The sequence below is a fragment of the Mastomys coucha genome, unplaced genomic scaffold, assembly GCF_008632895.1.
Source record: "Mastomys coucha isolate ucsf_1 unplaced genomic scaffold, UCSF_Mcou_1 pScaffold11, whole genome shotgun sequence".
Classification (NCBI taxonomy): domain Eukaryota; kingdom Metazoa; phylum Chordata; class Mammalia; order Rodentia; family Muridae; genus Mastomys; species Mastomys coucha.
The window spans coordinates 16,840,638-16,847,341 of NW_022196893.1; the positions used below are offsets into that span (position 1 = coordinate 16,840,638).

At 50.2% G+C, this 6,704-nt stretch overlaps 1 protein-coding gene and 1 long non-coding RNA gene across 4 annotated transcripts in view; one reads left to right on the forward strand and one right to left on the reverse strand.

The window, feature by feature from the left end:
* The window catches only part of Celsr1 (cadherin EGF LAG seven-pass G-type receptor 1), a 134,169-nt gene that overhangs the window by 67,152 nt on the left and 60,313 nt on the right, over positions 1 to 6,704 (reverse strand). The gene's annotated exons all lie outside the window — the stretch shown is intronic.
* Positions 355 to 6,704, forward strand: part of LOC116077528 — an 8,835-nt gene continuing 2,485 nt past the window's right edge. The window contains exon 1 of the long non-coding RNA XR_004113263.1: positions 355 to 1,082. This is a non-coding gene — a long non-coding RNA (uncharacterized LOC116077528). The remainder of the gene's footprint in view (positions 1,083 to 6,704) is intronic.

Consider the following 6,704-nt stretch of genomic DNA (forward strand, 5'->3'; position numbering starts at 1 on the left):
AGAAGAAGAAGAAGAAGAAGAAGAAGAAGAAGAAGAAGAAGAAGAAGAAGAAGAAGAAGGAGGAGGTGGTGTTGGGAGATGATAGTTTGGGCCTTAGGCCTTCTATCAAAGTGGCAAAGTACCACTGCCCAGGACAGAGGTTCACTGTCCAAACACCAGTCAATGGCTCTTGTGCTGGCTATATATCTAGCTCAGAAACAGGGAGACCAGCAAGTACCCAGAGGGTGGGTGAGGGAATAGAACTCATTTGGCATAGGTCCTAGAATACTGCTGTCACTCCAGGCCCAGGCCCTGACTCCGCCCCTCCAGGCAACTGTCACTCCAGCTCTCCCCACCCTCCCCCCTTCCCCACTCCAGGCTAACTGCCAGGTTCTAGTCTGTCCTCCCTTCCCCCTTGGGACTTTCCAACTTTGTTTGACTTTCTCACCTCCTGGGGGACTGAAGCCCAGTCAGTCTCTAAGAACCACAAGCTCAGGTGGCCTGGCCCCTCCCTGCTGGCCAAGCTACGCAGAAGGTTCCAACAGAGGGTCCAGACACCTGCTGCCCCTCCCCAAGGCTCCTAGGAGAAGGGGGTAGCCACGGGTGGGAGCAGGAAGCCCTGAGGCCAGGAGAGAGGCCACAGTGCTGGGGCTTGTCCAGGGTCTGTCTCTTTCTGATGACTTCATTGTCTTTGAAGCAAATTCTTAGAACTCCAGTCACACCCATTTTTTAAAAAAATATGTATATAAATAAAAAACCGCATTCCAGTGGCAAAGAATCAGCTCCTCACCCACCCACCGGCACTGTTCCCTACCTTGAGAAGCCACCTGCCTGTCTGAGGGTTGGGGCCTACAGAGCCTGAGAGGAAAGAGAAGGTGTCACACCGCTGAGCCTAGGTGTTCTGAGCAGCTTCCAAAAGGGTCCTGTACTGCAATGACATTTGGAACAACCCACCCCCTCCCCCCAGAATACACCCACCTCAGTGGTCTTGGAGCCACTGGGCAGAGGAGACCAGAAGATAACCCACCCTGTGTGGTGTACAGGAAGACTGCCAGAGGACTTACCCACATCCTGATCCACAGAGCTGGGTCTCCCTTTAGCAGGTGAGAGGACCTCAGAGTGAAGAGCCAGAGACTGGAAAGTGATGGCACAGAGGCAGATGGCCCAAGGGACGGCATGCAGTGTGCTTTTTGTAGATTTAAATGAACTTTTTAACACAGTGGTTCTCAATCTGTGGGTCGTGTAACCCCTTCAGGGTTGCATTATCAGATATCCTGCCCATTGGATATTTACATTATGATTCATAACAGTAGCAAAATTACAGATATGAAGAAGCACTGAAATAATTTTATGGTTGAAGGTCACCACAACATGAGGAAGAGTATTAAAGGGCTACGGCATTAAGAACCACTGCTTTAACACCATTTCTAATTTTAAAAAAAGTACGTGTGTGTGTGTGTGTGTGTGTGTGTGTGTGTGTTAGAGAGAGAGAGAGCATGCTTCAGTGAAAAATGAAGAAGTCAGCAGAAAAGTTCATGGAGTTGGCTCCCTCCTTCCACCTTTCCGCAGTTCTGGAGATCAAACTCAAGCTGCCAGGCTTGGGTAAGCCCCTTTGCCCCTCTGAGCCATCTCACTGGCCCTTCAACACAGTATTTAGCAGTTGTTATGGGGACAGAAGAAAAGGGGAATGAGAGAAAGAATGAAAGGGAGGGACAGACAGAAACAGAGACAGGAGGAAAGGAAAAGAGACCTCGAGACTGGGAGGCCTTTGTCCTGTGGGGTGGGGTCTGGCTGGAAGTCTGAATTACATAGAGCAGGCACAGCAGCCAAGTGGGAACTCTAAGGCCTCCACAGACAGAACTACCCAGGACACAGATGGGACTTGGACACACACACACACACACACACACACACACACACACTGAAGCATCAGTCTTCAGAAGCCTGGGATGCTGAAGACCCCTCCCACACAGTGGCGTGCTGAGGAAACCCTCCTCTGAATAGGTCTTGGGCAAACTTCTAGCTTGGAATCAACGCCTTCACAGCTCTTGCTCTGGCCCCTATGGTACCAGGCAAGACAGAGGGGCTTTGTCTGACGCTATGGGGAAGATGGATGGGGCGGAGACTGGCAAAGGGTCGCCTTCCCTGAAGTCCTCTGGGGTCACCACTCAGGTCAGAAGCTCACTTTCTCTATGGAAACTTGAAGGTCAGAGCTCCACAGTGGCATTAAACAGGGGAACAGCCAAGCCCTGGCCACACGCTGAAGTCACAGGGTCTGGTGACTAGCTCTCTTATGCCCTCAGCGAATTTTTACTGACCACCCAGTGGGTGCCAGGTGCTAGCAGGGCCAGAGGTAGCAATCACAAAATTATGGATCCAAAGAAGATTGCACCCCACACCTGAGAGTGGGCCTTTACACATTCTGCAGATATAGGTCCATGAGAAGGCGGTCACTGTAGATTACTGGGAGGAGAGACAAAGCTATCCCAGCCTCCTGTGGGAAACGGGTGGGGAGGACAGAGTGTGGGGCGCAAAGGGCGACACATGTAGCCCCCGAGGCTGAGGGGAAAGCAGGCTCTCCAACAGGCCCCCCAAGACAAGGCAGACTTGCCCAATCCCTTCAGTTTAGAGCCCAAGGCCCTCTCCCCATCCTCAAGTGAGTCCATCTTTGATGACCTGCAGCCCTCTGGCACGGGCAATGGATAAAATAGAGACACCCACAAGCTAGGTGAGGAAGCTAGGCCCTGTCTCACCCATGGCTGAGATACCAGGTACAGGACTGACCAGACAGCCGCGTCCCTATTAACTCTGCTTTTCTTACTCACTCGTCCTTGGCCATCTGCAAGCTGACTGATAAGGCTCAGGACATTCTTGCTTCTGGCTCAGACCCCTGTGGACAACCATGCTCTGGAAACTGCCTCTTAGCAAGAGCGCACTTGACCCAGGTAGGAACTTGACGAGCACATACGGGTGATCAAGAAGCATGAGGAATCATGGGGCAGAGTTAAGTTCTGTTCTAGTGCTGCCTACGTCTGGCACCAGTGAGTAGGCCTTATTTAGACATAGACATTGCAGGTACAGGGGAGCTCAGAGGAGGATATGTTGGATTCGGGATGCATTAATCCAATGGCTGATGTCTGTGTAAGAGAGAATTTAGACCAGGCCGCAGGAAGCACGTACTGTGGAGAGGTTACAGACAGTAGCAATGCAGTGTAGGCCAAGTGGCTAATAAGTCCTGAAGAAACAGGAAGCGCCCACCCTCACAGCCTTCAGGCAGTGCATCTCTTTGGGCATACCTCGACAATGGCCTTCGGGACCTTCAGAAACATAAAGGAACATGGCTCAAGTGTTTTAACTCACTGGTGGCAGCACAGGCTGTGTAGATCCCTTATCCAAACCCAGATCCCTTGTTCCATACCCACAAGGCCAAGTATGGTGGCAGAAGCCTGAAATCCTAGCACTCAGGAGACTGAGGCAGGAGGATCGTGAGTTCAAAGGTCAACCTCCACACCCCAGAGGACCTTGGTTCAAAGGAAGGAAAAGAGCAGGCCTGGGATCAGAAAGTTTCAGACTTCAGCAGGTTCTTTTTTTAAAATTTGGAACCTCTTGCATATACAAAGCGAGGTCTTGGGGATGGGTACCAAGACTAAATACAAAATTCATCTATAGTTCGTGTATACATTTGACATGTAGCCTCAAGGTAATTTTATACAAATTTTTAGACACACCTGCATTCTGACTGTAACCCATCACGTGAGGTCAGATGTGGAATTTTCCACTTTGGCATCATGTTGGTGCATGCAAAAGTTTTGGATTTTGGAACATTCCAGATTTCAGATTTGGGGTTAGGGGAACTCAAGCCAGGTGCTGGTAGCATCAGCCACAAGAGGATGTGATTACAGGAAAGCCATCCTGGAGGCCAGTCAGCTGTGCTTGACACTTGCCCATGACGTACAGTCCCCTTCAGTCCTCTGAAACCCCTGACTTTAGGGGTTAAAGTTCACAGACAGCAGGAGTTTCCAGGCTGGACCTGCCCACACCTGGATCTCTAAGGACAGAACTTAGTGAAACACAAGGTCATAGAAATGCAGAAACAGCACAGGAGAGAAATACTTTGTGTTGCAACTCACTATGTGGAAAGAGCCAGAGCGGCAGGTTAAGTGCGCAATAGCGAGAAGACAACGTAATGTCTCTCCCAGAGTCTCAGAGTGTTCGCTGCTCTAGTTGAGATTTTAATTACAGGCAATGTAATGATTCTTGCCTTAACTGATAATTATCCCCCACATTAAGGACTAATGTTAGAGGGTCAGGAACCACTCCCGGTGCAACTGAGCTATACCCTGTAGACTTCAGCTCTCTGAGTGCCCTCCTCCTTGTGCTCAAGTAGGTTTTCCTGCAGGCTCAGGACACACCTCATAGGCAATGCACCACACAACATGTAGTTTTCTGATGGGGGCACCTGGCACACTGTCCCCATGGAGACAGGGACACCAGCCCTCTACCCCAAACTAACTGGAGCTGGATAATGTCTATATGTATAGCTAGGGCAGAGGAGAGCCAGCACTTATTTTAAAATTGCTCCTATAAACACACAGATGATTGCGTTCTTGCAATCACACTGAACCTAGACAAAGCACCCTCAGCTTCAGGTGGGGCCTGCAGTCTGAGGAGGCTCTTAGAGCAAGTGGGAGAGTACTTCAGGAGCTGGTACAAAGTTCAAACTGAATACCACCAAGGGTTCCCCAAGCCCTACCTCCTCCTAGGGAGCAGCCATCACTAGGGAGCACTCCATGTATAGGAGACAGAGGAGCTCATGGCCCAGGGCTGGGGCGGCAGCTTTGTATTCAACAGCTGTGCAAGCACCGTTTGCTTGGATTTGCAGAAACATGCTCTGAATGAGGACAAGCAGCAAGGGGGTGGAGGGACCCTAAGAACAGGGATCAAGTTAGGGACACCCAAAGATAGCTTTGGTTGTGATAGTGACCAGCCCTCCCCTCTTAGATCTGGATGCAGCTGAACTACCCACCCGCTGCTGACATCAAAGCTGTCATTCAGGAATGTACCCCAGGGGAGAGATGATGATTAGATAGTTATTCCCAGGTCTCCCTGAAGTGGAGAGAAGGAGAGACAGACAGATGGGGGTTGGGGGGAGCCACCCTAGAAATGCCCAGAAGCCTGCAGTGCTGGGCTCCAACTCAATTTGGAGCTTGGCCACAGGCCCAAAACCCAAAGGAGCTTAGTGACCAGGAACCGGTCTCTTCACTAAGCAGCAAAAGCGGCAAAGGTGTCACTCTGACCACAGCACACAACAAATTCAGGGAACCCTCAGAGGGGTAGATGCATTTGAGATACAAGGATCTGCGGTGAGAGTAAGCAAGCTTGTTCTAGGTGGCCAGCAGTGTGAGAACATGGAAAGCAAGGGGCAGTGGGCTTCTAAGGCTGCAGCCCTGGAGGTGGGAAAGAACTTGGTTTTTTTGTTTGTTTGGTTTGGTTTGGTTTTGGTTTTTCGAGACAGGGTTTCTCTGTACAGCCCTGGCTGTCCTGGAACTCACTCTGTAGACCAGGCTGGCCTCGAACTCAGAAATCCACCTGTCTCTGCCTCCCGAGTGCTGGGATTAAAGGCGTTCACCACCACCGCCTGGCTAGGGAAAGAACTTTCTGCCAGAGATCTCAAGGGCTTGCTCCAAATGAGCTCCAAGTCACTCCTGATTGAGACACAGGCATGAAGATGACGGAGTGTGCCCTGTGGGAGAGTGGAACTATAGATAAAGAGGGCATATGGGACAGTTTAAGGAAGAACTCTAAAGGTTTCCACTGAGAAAAAGTGCAAAAGTACCTCCCAGAGCCTTCCCAGAGCAGGGGAGAGTAGATTCACGGGGTGCAGAGGATATACAGATGGACAGGAGGAAGCACATCCAGACAGAAAGACTGCCTTATGATAAGGAGGCTAAGAGATGGGGTGAACGAATTCAATTAAGAGGAGCAACATGGGAGTCCATGGCCACAATACAGAAGCATAACAAAAACCAAAATGGTGTCCCCAAATGGAAACCGAGAAGCCAGACATGGAGGGAAACAAGCTTGTATTTTGTTTGTGGGCTTGAGAAATAACTTTTTTTTTCCCTTCGAGACAGGGTTTCTCTGTGTAGCCTTGGCTGTACTGGGACTCACTTTGTAGATCAGGCTTGTCTCTAACTCAGAGAGATCTACCTGCTTCTGCCTCTGAATGCTGGGATTAAAGACCTATGCCACCACCACCACTAGGCTGAGAAATTTTTATGTATTTATTGGGGGTGCATGTGTGGAGGTCAGAGAAAAAGTGTAAGAAAAAAGTTGGTTCATTCCTTCAGCTGTGTGGGTGCCAGAAATCAAATTCTGACCCTTAGGCTTCAGAGCAAGTGCCTTAACCTGCTGGGCCATCCCATCAGTGTAGCTGAGAAAATAAGACTATCCAATACGTATCCAGTGCCCACACCAAAAGTCTTACTCCTTTCCGTCTATAAGATAGTTGTTAAACCCATTTGTGGTCCCAAAGCAGAGCTTTGTCGACAGGGACATGCCATACCTTTCCCTTACAAAAGCCATGGGATCCAGGTGTTCATGGGCTGGGCACACTCTAAAGCCAGGGTGGATTCAGAAACTCAGGAGAGCCGGGTGGTGGTGGTGCATGCCTTTAATCCCAGCGCTTGGGAGGCAGAGGCAGGCGGATTTCTGAGTTCGAGGCC